A 12,166-nucleotide genomic window follows, 5' to 3' on the forward strand; every position below is an offset into this window, starting at 1 on the left:
TACAGTACTTGTTGTGGTTTCATGCTTATGCACTTCAGTTTTCCTTCAGATACTAGATGCTGTAATCTAAAATTCTAACTGTAATACAGTAGTTGTGGTAGTATTATGCATATGCACTTCAGTTTTCCTTCAGATTCTAGATACTGTAAACTAAAATTCTAACTGTAATACAGTATTTGTGGTGGTTTTGTGCACATGCACTTCAGTTTTCTTTCAGATTCTAGATACTGAAATCTAAAATTCTAACTGTAATACAGTACTTGTGGTGGTTTTATGCATATGCACTTCAGTTTTCCTTCAGATTCTAGATACTGTAATCTAAAATTCTAACTGTAATACAGTCCTTGTGGTGGTTTTATGCTTATGCACTTCAGTTTTCCTTCAGATTCTAGATACTGTAATCTAAAATTCTAACTGTAATACAGTCCTTGTGGTGGTTTTATGCATATGCACTTCAGTTTTCCTTCAGATTATAGATACTGTAATCTAAAATTCCAACTGTAATACAGTACTTGTGGTGGTTTTATGCTTATGCACTTCAGTTATCCTTCGGATTCTAGATACTGTAATCTAAAATTCTAACTGTAATACAGTACTTGTGGTGGTTTTATGCATATGCACTTCAGTTTTCCTTCAGATCCTAGATACCGTAATCTAAAATTCTAACTGTAATACAGTACTTGTGGTGGTTTTATGCTTATGCACTTCAGTTTTCCTTCAGATTCTAAATAATGTAATCTTAAATTCTAACTGTAATACAGTACTTGTGTTGGTTTTATGCTTATCCACTTCAGTTTTACTTCAGATTCTAGATACCGTAATCTAAAATTCTAACTGTAATTCAGTACTTGTGGTGGTTTTATGCATATGCACAAAAGTTTTCCTTCAGATTCTAGACACTGTAATCTAAAATTCTAACTGTAATACAGTACTTGTGGTGGTTTTATGCATATGCACTTCAGTTTTCCTTCAGATTCTAGATACCGTAATCTAAAATTCTAACTGTAATACAGTACTTGTGGTGGTTTCATGCTGATGCACTTCAGTTTTCCTTCAGATTCTAGATATTGTAATCTAAAATTCTAACTGTAATACAGTACTTGTGGTGGTTTTATGCATATGCACTTCAGTTTTCTTTCAGATTCTAGATACCGTAATCTAAAATTCTAACTGTAATACAGTACTTGTGGTGGTTTTATGCATATGCACATCAGTTTTCCTTCAGATTCTAGATACTGTAATCTAAAATTCTAACTGTAATACAGTACTTGTGGTGGTTTTATGCTTATGCACTCCAGTTCTCCTCCAGATTCTAGATACTGTAATCTAAAATTCTAACTGTAATACAGTACTTGTGGTGGTTTTATGCTTATCCACTTCAGTTTTCCTTCAGATTCTAGATACTGTAATCTAAAATTCTAACTGTAATACAGTACTTGTGGTGGTTTCATGCTGATGCACTTCAGTTTTCCTTCAGATTCTAGATATTGTAATCTAAAATTCTAACTGTAATACAGTACTTGTGGTGGTTTTATGCATAAGACTTGAGTTTTCTTTCACATTCTAGATACTGTAATCTAAAATTCTAACTGTAATACAGTACTTGTGGTGGTTTTATGCATATGCACTTCAGTTTTCCTTCAGATTCTAGATACTGTAATCTAAAATTCTAACTGTAATACAGTACTTTTTGTGGTTTCATGCTTATGCACTTCAGTTTTCCTTCAGATACTATATACTGTAATCTAGAATTCTAACTGTAATACAGTAGTAGTGGTAGTTTTATGCATATGCACTTCAGTTTTCCTTCAGATTCTAGATACTGTAAACTAAAATTCTAACTGTAATACAGTATTTGTGGTGGTTTTATGCACATGCACTTCAGTTTTCTTTCAGATTCTAGATACCGCAATCTAAAATTCTAACTGTAATACAGTACTTGTGGTGGTTTTATGCATATGCACTTCAGTTTTCCTTTAGATTCTAGATACTGTAATCTAAAATTCTCACTGTAATACAGTCCTTGTGGTGGTTTTATGCTTATGCACTTCAGTTTTCCTTCAGATTCTAGATACTGTAATCTAAAATTCTAACTGTAATACAGTCCTTGTGGTGGTTTTATGCATATTCACTTCAGTTTTCCTTCAGATTATAGATACTGTAATCTAAAATTCTAACTGTAATACAGTACTTGTGGTAGTTTTATGCATATGCACTTCAGTTATCCTTCGGATTCTAGATACTTTAATCTAAAATTCTAACTGTAATACAGTACTTGTGGTGGTTTTATGCATATGCACTTCAGTTTTCATTCAGATTCTAGATACTGTAATCAAAAATTCTAACTGTAATACAGTACTTGTGGTATTTTTATGCTTATGCATTTCAGTTTTCCTTCAGATTCTAGATACTGTAATCTAAAATTCTAACTGTAATACAGTACATGTGGTGGTTTTATGCTTATGCACTTCAGTTATCCTTCGGATTCTAGATACTGTAATGTAAAATTCTAACTGTAATACAGTACTTGTGTTGGTTTTATGCATATGCACTTCAGTTTTCCTTCAGATTCTAGATACTGTAATCTAAAATTCTAACTGTAATACAGTACTTGTGGTGGTTTTATGCATATGCACTTCAGTTTTCCTTCAGATTCTAGATACTGTAATCTAAAATTCTAACTGTAATACAGTACTTGTGGTGGTTTTATGCATATGCAATTCAGTTATCCTTCGGATTCTAGATACTGTAATCTAAAATTCTAACTGTAATACAGTCCTTGTGGTGGTGTAATGCATATGCACTTCAGTTTTCCTTCAGATTCTTGATAATTTAATCTAAAATTCTAACTGTAATACAGTACTTGTGGTGGTTTTATGCTTATGCACTTCAGTTTTCCTTCAGATCCTAGATACTGTAATCTAATATTTTAACTGTAATACAGTACTTGTGGTGGTTGTATGCATATGCACTTCAGTTTTCCTTTGGTTTCTAGATACTGTAATCTAAAATTCTAACTGTAATACAGTAATTGTGGTGGTTTTATGCATATGCACTTCAGTTTTCCTTTGGATTCTAGATACTGTAATCTAAAATTCTAACTGTAATACAGTACTTGTGGTGGTTTTATGCATATGCACTTCAGTTTTCATTCAGATTCTAGATACTGTAATCTAAAATTCTAACTGTAATACAGTACTTGTGGTATTTTTATGCTTATGCACTTCAGTTTTCCTTCAGATTCTAGATACTGTAATCTAAAATTCTAACTGTAATACAGTACTTGTGGTGGTTTTATGCTTATGCACTTGAGTTATCCTTTAAATTCTAGATACTCTAATCTAAAATTCTAACTGTAATACAGTACTTGTGGTGGTTTTATGCATATGCAATTCAGTTATCCTTCGTATTCTAGATACTGCAATCTAAAATTCTAACTGTAATACAGTCCTTGTTGTGGTTTTATGCATATGCACTTCAGTTTTCCTTCAGATTCTTGATACTGTAATCTAAAATTCTAACTGTAATACAGTACTTGTGGTGGTTTTATGCTTATGCACTTCAGTTTTCCTTCAGATTCTAGATACTGTAATCTAAAATTCTAACTGTAATACAGTACTTGTGGTGGTTTTATGCTTATGCACTTTAGTTATTTTTCGGGTTCTAGATACTGGAATCTAAAATTCTAAGTGTAATACAGTATTTGTGGTGGTTTTATGCATATGCACTTCAATTATTCTTCGGATTGTAGATAATGTAATCTAAAATTCTAACTGTAATATATTACTTGTTTTGGTTTTATGCTTATGCTCTTCAATTATTTTTCGGATTCTAGATAATGTAATCTAAAATTCTAACTGTAATATAGTACTTGTGGTGGTTTTATGCTTATGCACTTCAGTTATTTTTCGGATGCTAGATACTGTAATCTAAAATTCTAACTGTAATGCAGTACTTGTGGTGGTTTTATGCATATTCACTTCAGTTATCCTTGGTGTTCTAGATACTGTAATCTAAAATTCTAACTGTAATACAGTACTTGTGGTGGTTTTATGCATATGCACTTCAGATACTCTTCGGATTGTAGATAATGTAATCTAAAATTCTAACTGTAATATATTACTTGTTTTGGTTTTATGCTTATGCACTTCAATTATTTTTCGGATTCTAGATAATGTAATCTAAAATTCTAACTGTAATATAGTACTTGTGGTGGTTTTATGCTTATGCACTTCAGTTATTTTTCGGATTGTAGATACTGTAATCTAAAATTCTAACTGTAATATAGTACTTGTGGTGGTTTTATGCTTATGCACTTCAGTTATTTTTCGGATTAAGATACTGTAATCTAAAATTCTAACTGTAATGCAGTACTTGTGGTGGTTTTATGCATATTCACTTCAGTTATTCTTGGTGTTCTAGATACTGTAATCTAAAATTCTAACTGTAATACAGTACTTGTGGTGGTTTTATGCATATGCACTTCAGATATTCTTCGGATTGTAGATAATGTAATCTAAAATTCTAACTGTAATATATTACTTGTTTTGGTTTTATGCTTATGCACTTCAATTATTTTTCGGATTCTAGATAATGTAATCTAAAATTCTAACTGTAATATAGTACTTGTGGTGGTTTTATGCTTATGCACATCAGTTATTTTTCTGATTCTAGATACTGTAATCTAAAATTCTAACTGTAATGCAGTACTTGAGTTGATTTTATGCATATTCACTTCAGTTATCCTTGGTGTTCTAGATACTGTAATCTAAAATTATAACTGTAATACAATACTTGTGGTGGTTTTATGCATATGCACTTCAGATATTCTTCGGATTCTAGATAATGTAATCTAACATTCTAACTGTAAAACAGTACTTGTGTTTGTTTTGTGCAAATCCACTTAAATTTTCCTTCCTATTCTAGATGCTGTAATGCAAAATGTTGACTGTAAGGCGACTCGTACTTGTGGTTTTGTGCATAAAAACTTCACTATTCTTTCCTAATCTCGATGCAGTAATCTGAAATGCTAATTGTAATGTACTAGTATTACTTGTGGTGGTTTTGTGCACATGCACTTCAGATTTCCTCCGATCTTTTGCTGCAGAAATCTAAAATGCTAACCGTGATACAGTACTAGTGAAGATTTGCTAGATATGCAGTTTAGTTTTTGTTGGTATTCTAGATGCTGTAACCTAAAGTCCGGAGTTTCTTCGAGTATATTAGTCATCGTGTCGTAGTCATGTAGAATTAAGTTTCATGCAAGTCGTAGATAGCTAGGAACAGATGGGAGGAAAAATTATCGTTTCGGCAAGGAGGTTAAGCAGGGTGGGGCAGAGGAAACCTAATAGTGAGCGATATACGGGCAGTTCCTGAACCGTCAACTAAGACACATTTCGACAATAAATCCAAGGCTTTTTCGCAAGGAAAGAGAGAAGGATTGGCATCACAAATCTTCCTCTGGAAACGGACGTTCATGCTGGTTGCAGGAAATTCATGAACTTGGAACTTAGCTGAGTGCAAAACGTGAGGGGGTTGGGGGAGGCATTATTTAAAATTCAGCATTGCATTTGCACCGTATTGGAGGACACGCCTTATTATCTTCAGTCGTAAATAACAACGCTGCTTTAAATTTTATCCCGCGGGACAATCTTGCTTTTACGAACCGTCGTCTTTTGCAGGATTTAGTACCAGGTAACATCTGGTTGGAAAGGTCAAGTAACGATAAAGACTCTCTGTCTTGCAGTAATTGTGCCTCGGTACGCAGATTGGAAGAGCCATGTACGTAACTCAGATATCTGTACTTTGTGACTTTATAATCTAAATCTCGCTTTTTGTAGCATTTTTAGTGTTTTCATAAAGGAAAATTGGCACCGTTTAGATTACTCTATGGGGCTACATATTCATGTATCATTGCAGGGAGCTGATATGTTCGTAGCACCTGAAATTGTGTTTACAGCAAACATAATGCGAGGAGACTGTGTTCATAGTACATATTATGCAGTAAAGTAAAATAAAGTAAAGTGCTCCCCTGTGCTTTGCACCACGCCATGAAGTCGTACAGGGGGTATGGAGTTAGGGCCCCACATTTCCTTGTTCACGGCCGAAGGTGGTGTTGACGTGATCAGCACCACACACCTGGATGGGCGCCGCAGTCGCTTGAACAGGTGGACGAATACATGCAGGTAATTATATTTGTAACACATAATACAGAGAAGAGATTGCGTTAATTAGACACATAATACATGAGAAGATTATGTTTATACAATATGTAATACAGCGAAAGGAATATTTATACAACAGACATGATACAGGAAGGGTATGTTACAACGCATAAAATACAGGGAGAAGATTATCTCTAAAACACATAGATAAAGAGGATATTCTATTTATCTCGCATATAATATAGGGAGGAGATTATACATATTAGGCACGTAATAGGGAGAGCAAATTACAGCACATGAAATACAGGGAGGAGATTAAGTTTACAACACACGTAATACACGGAGGATTTTATCTTTAAAACACATGTAATTCAGAGAGAAAATTACAGTTCGTATAATAAAAGAAGCAGATTATGTTAACAATACATTTCCTCAAATGCACAATACAATGTGGTCCCGATTTCATTTGCAGGAAATTGCATCATTGCTGTTTCATACTAAATTTCAGCCTTACATCAACATGTTCCTGGTTCGATTCTCATAGTGAGAGGGCAGGTTTCGGTTATAATTAACCCACTCTCAAATGTAGATCAAATGTCTGGAACCACTGTGTATTGTAGACGGTAGGGCAAGAGTAAAGAACTCCGATCCATACTCAGCGCAATATTCGCCAATTCCTAATTGGCAGGAGGAATTCGACTTGGGGGTCACACCTAAAAAACAGAGGGGCAAAACCTCAGGGCGCCTTTTTAGTAAGGCTTGTCTTTATTTTATTTTGATTTGCTTTATTTTACTTAGCTTTTTGTGCCATTTTTTGCTAACTTGCGAAGATGGGGATGAGTGATATGATGAAATTGATGAATGGACACTCACAAACATCCATGCCCAGGCCTGGGATTCTAATCCGGAACTCCTAACGTCGTAACACGATGTGCTAACCACTACGTTACGGGGGCCGGCAGTAACGCTTGTCATCGGCTGTAATCACGTAATGAACTCTACTGACCTGGAGCCGACAGAGTGGAACCAAAGTCTGAACAAGATGAGTCAGTGGTGAAATTGCCTCCACGATGTCTGCAATCCCTCGTATTTATCCTGTGCATCATTAAAATGTGTGGAACGAGACGTCTGCCTTTTCTGTAACCTTATACTTATCTCCTGGTACGGTCTCTATCCTCCCAAGGTGAAAGGATATTATTTGCGGAACATCTTTGGCTGTTATGCATTTGAAGCATCGGAACGAGTCACAACTCTCGAAGCAGCCAATTAACCAAGCGAGCCGCTGACGTCATCTCAACCCAGAACCTATCGCTAAGCCCCTTGCTCAGGTTCTACACGCCCACTAGGCTCGCTAGACAGATTCGCGTAGTTCGCTGGAGATGTTCCGAAAGTAATTCGACTCTAATAGGTGCGAGCGAGGCTACGGTCTCTACGCCGTCAGCTAGCGACGATATCTCAAGGGGACAAGAGACTAAAGTGTATGTGTAGTGTATTACGACATCTTATGCATCGAAATGCTGCTATACATCTGTATATATTTGTGAGGTGATGTTTGATATTTTAGTGACCTATTTGTCCTCCGTCAATATGCCCCGGGAATCTCTGGAGCAAGCGAACGAAAACAAGTATGACTCGAGAGGGCCCGGCCAATGATCGCATTAAGGGGAAGTGAGTGCATGGAGGTGAAAACGCGGCTGCAGCTACGAGCAATTTGCAGCAGCGCGCATTGCTTTGCTCCGCCCACTCCCTTTGTTGCCTTCTCTGCCTTTATGCGTGGCTTTGCTCCACAGATTCGCTAGACAGTGTGTAAGTACCAGCATGCAACATGGTTGTGAATTGTGGTAATATATCCTAAACCTAGAATTGATGTATGTGAAATAAAATTATACATTGTATTATCTTTCATTACGAGGCACATTATATGAAAAAGCAGGCTAAAATAATAGATGAAAGAGATGGGTCAATATTAATATGTTGTACGTACATACTAGTGACCAGCCCAAGGCTTACCTCTGCAAGATGTAAAATATACACAGCGCCATCTATCGAGCACTTTTGTTTATAATGTAAATATTTTCATGTTCCATGGAACAGGGGAAAATCCTTATAAAAATATTTGCACCTAAAAGGGATGAGGAGACAGGTGAGTGGAGAAGGTTACATAGTGTGTATTCGTGTCCAGATATTATTAGAATAGTTAAATCGAGAAGACTTGGGCGGGCAGGCCATGTGGCACGAATGGGAGAGGAAAGAAGAGTTTACAGGATTCTTGTTGAAAATCCTGATGGTAAGAGACTAGTAGGAAGGCCAAGACGAAGATGGAAGGATCATAGGCGTAGCTAGAACTTTATATTTGGGTGTGCACAAAGAAAAAAAATGAGGTCTTGTACCTTTATAATAGCATATTTTGCAACACATCACTTGGCTCTTTAACTGCACTGATGTTTGTAAAGGAATATGAATTCACTAAATGACAGTGTTGAAAAATTCTGAATATATGTAGTAGAAAAAATAAAATTGCATAGAAATTACACACACAAAAAATGTTCATAAATGTTACAAACAAATACATCAAAATACACGTCATCTATAACAAGAGACGTCTGTCAAAAGGTGCAATGTTCTTAAACTCATCAATAACTTCATTTACATCAATAGATTAAGCTTTTTCCTGTTCCACAAATAGCAAGAGCAGGGCTTCCAATTTATCCTGCTTCTGAGTTGCTCTTTATTTAGTTTTAACTTGGGTAAGCTTGGAGAAAGCTCTCTCACACGTACAGCTTATGACAGGTATAGAAGAAAAGCGCAGTAGTACAGAGTAGAATGCAGTAAATATCTTCTTTCTCCAATGACATAATAATAATGGAAAATCTATAGACACCCGTTTCATCAGCGAAAATGCACACGTTTGTACCAAGTAATGACATTTTCAACTTCTTACTAACTGCCGCTTATTTTCTCTCTTATTGAAATATCTGTCTTTAATTCTCTTTGATAAAGCAGCCCATTAGGGTGTGCCTAGGCACACCCGGCACACCCCGTAGCAACGCCTGTGGGAGGGATAACGTCGAGATGGACCTAAAGAAAATCAGTAAGGATGGGAAACATTGGATTGATCTTGCCGCGGATAGGGATAGATTTAAATCTTGTGTTGCTGCAGCATTAAACCTTCGGCTTTAAGAAGGCTAGAGAGTTAGTAAGTCAGTTAGGAGAAGGGGTTTGGGCTGTTAAGCCCTGTACAAAAAAAAAAGTAAGTTTAAAATCATCTCCACCCTCACCACTTTGAGGTTTAATTTCGGAAAATTCTTTCATAGTTTGTGCTTACGTCATGAGAAGACCACCCCCAAAACCTTCAGGTTTCATAGGGCCTCCCCGATGACGTCGTTGCATTTTAATTCCGTGCTCGACAGCCTGTGGAGTCACACAGTGGTTCGGATCTCACTTTAAACTGTAGATCCAGTCCCAATTACCATGGCCGGATTTACCTCTTTGCCGCACCTAGGCCAAACATGCTCTGCCGCTCCCCATTCCGTTCATCAAGAATGAAAAAAAAACATTATTTTCTGTATTACTATTTTTACTATTAACGGCATGCAGTATTAAATAAATGATAGTTACATGCAAAAAAATGTAACAAAGCGTTATGACATAAATCAACAATAATATCGAAATACTTGGCTTGTTTCAACTCTTTCATAATTTATTTAAGACCATGATCACTCATTAAAGTAACTAGTTCTTTGTATATAGTTTTAGAAAGATGTGACGTTTTCCCAGAACCCACGTTACTATATGTGCTAAGGTGTTGTGCTATAGTTGGGTCGAATTCAGGAAGATACTCAAGAGAACCGAGTAAATTACCATTGTTTGGACTTCCTATGTGCTCGTCTGTCCTTCGGAAACTTAGTCCCTTCAATGCTAAAAACTTGACTGTCGCAAAAATCCGTTTTAAAATATTCTTCCAATAGTTGCATTCATCTTCTAACTGCTCCACCAGATGAATTCCCCCTCAGCTTTAGGTTCTTCACACTTGTTTTGTGTTGAGGTGAACTACATTAAGTCATTCCATTCGTGTGTCCGGAGGAAAAAAAGAGGCAATCCGAGAACTAGGTATTCCTTATAAATTTAAAACAAACAATCTTGCCGCTCTACCAACTTCCTTCTTAGCGAGTGCTTACGTCATAAAAGGGAAACATCCTTAAACTTTTTGGTTTCGAGGGCCGTGTGTTTGGTCTGTGCCTTCATGAATTGTATTATTTTAAGTTAACGATTTCATTTTTGGAAATAATACATATGCCTGGGCAATAACAAGTACGTCGGATGTACTTCAACGATGAAGAGCGTATTGACAGGTCAATTCGTCCCCTAGTCACGTAAAGTTTCATGTTCGACTCCGTGCCTGAGCATAGGTGATCAGAGCCCCGTAGCAAGGAATAGACTAGGAGGCTGAAACACAGGGCGCCATGCAAAGTTGGCGTCGTTCAAAGCATTTTTCTTTTTAAAGAAAAACACATCAAAGTGAGAATATGCGACGTAGAAATTTGCACTTGGCACAGATGTTTTCTGGTAACACAGCCGGAATTTTACTTTCCGAAATATTTATTTATTTCTCTCTTTTTTGTGTGGCGGAGATTAAGGCTCATGCCTTTTCTTACACTCAACCACATACAAAAAGTTCATAATATAAATCTTCTTTTGAAAGTACCTATTGAATTTGATTTTCTCATTTCATGTGAAAGTGCATTCCAGTCCCTAATCACCAGTGATGTGCCTCTACGCGTAAACAACTATAATCTACATTCTACACGTAGACTATTTTATACACTTAGATGATGTAATCTATTTAAATAACATGGCGAACGGTGATAAATTAGCAAAGGGCGATGTGGAAGTAAAACAGAATTATACTGCGTATCAGTTGGTAATGTGTGAGAAGAACCTTTCATACTTTTCTTTGCTTGTAAATTCGAACAATTTCTCACCTAGGAAAACACACAACATAGAAAATATTCTACTGTTTTATGAGAAAAATACTGCTTTTGCCTCACGACTGCCATCTGTTGCCGTTTTTGCATACAATTTATCTTCTTTCATAGTTGTTGATAGAAGAGAACTTAAATTTTGTTGTAACTAGGATTCTTGTCAGTTCATTAGAAACCAATATAGTTGAAAATGTCACTTTCCTTTCATGAAAGCCTTGAAAATTAATTTTAATGTACTTTAGATTGTCTACGTAGTCTATGTAAACTACAACCCAAAGTAATCTACGCGTAGTTTAGGTGTAGACAACGCATGTAGACGTAAACGTATAGTATACGGCACATCACTGCTAACCACTGATACAGTACGAGTGTTACTAAAAATTTCAGTTTTATGAGTTTTAATTGTTGAACGATTAGAACTTTGGGATCTTGTGTATGATAACTCTGGGTTTCCTAGCGGAAGAAATCTGTCGGTGAGATAAAAAGGACTTCCTGAATGAAGTAAATTATGTAGCAACACTAGTTTTCTGTACCTGCGTCATTCTTTCATTTTAATCCAGCCTAATTTAAGTAAATAGTAGTAAGAGTACGTTTTTAAAGATGTTCTTCAGACACTAAGAGTTAACTGAAATATTTTTCAAATATGCTATTTAAAAAAATAATCAGAAATGCAAAGAATGAATATTTAAATATAGCCTATATTATTTTTAATGATCTTTTCTTTGTTTCCTCACGTCAAAATTTTGTAGGATGTAAATATCACAAATCATGGCCAAAAAAATGTCGAAGAACGCATATCGGTGCTTGTAGTGTGCCAAACCAAAATCTTGCCTAGGCCATCAAAATATCTAGCTACGGGGCTGTGTTGTAGATACGTTGGACAAGAGCAACTTTCACTTTTTCCCCGAAACCTGTGAAGCAAGGCCGCGCATAGTGGTAGAGAAGGGGAGGAAATCGAGTGTGCAGGGCGATGCAGTACACGCTGCTACGAAGGCTGGTAAATGCAGTCGCTTTCCCCCC

Source organism: Lepisma saccharinum, chromosome 11, assembly GCF_977018435.1.
Source record: "Lepisma saccharinum chromosome 11, izLepSacc3.1, whole genome shotgun sequence".
Classification (NCBI taxonomy): Eukaryota; Metazoa; Arthropoda; class Insecta; order Zygentoma; family Lepismatidae; genus Lepisma; species Lepisma saccharinum.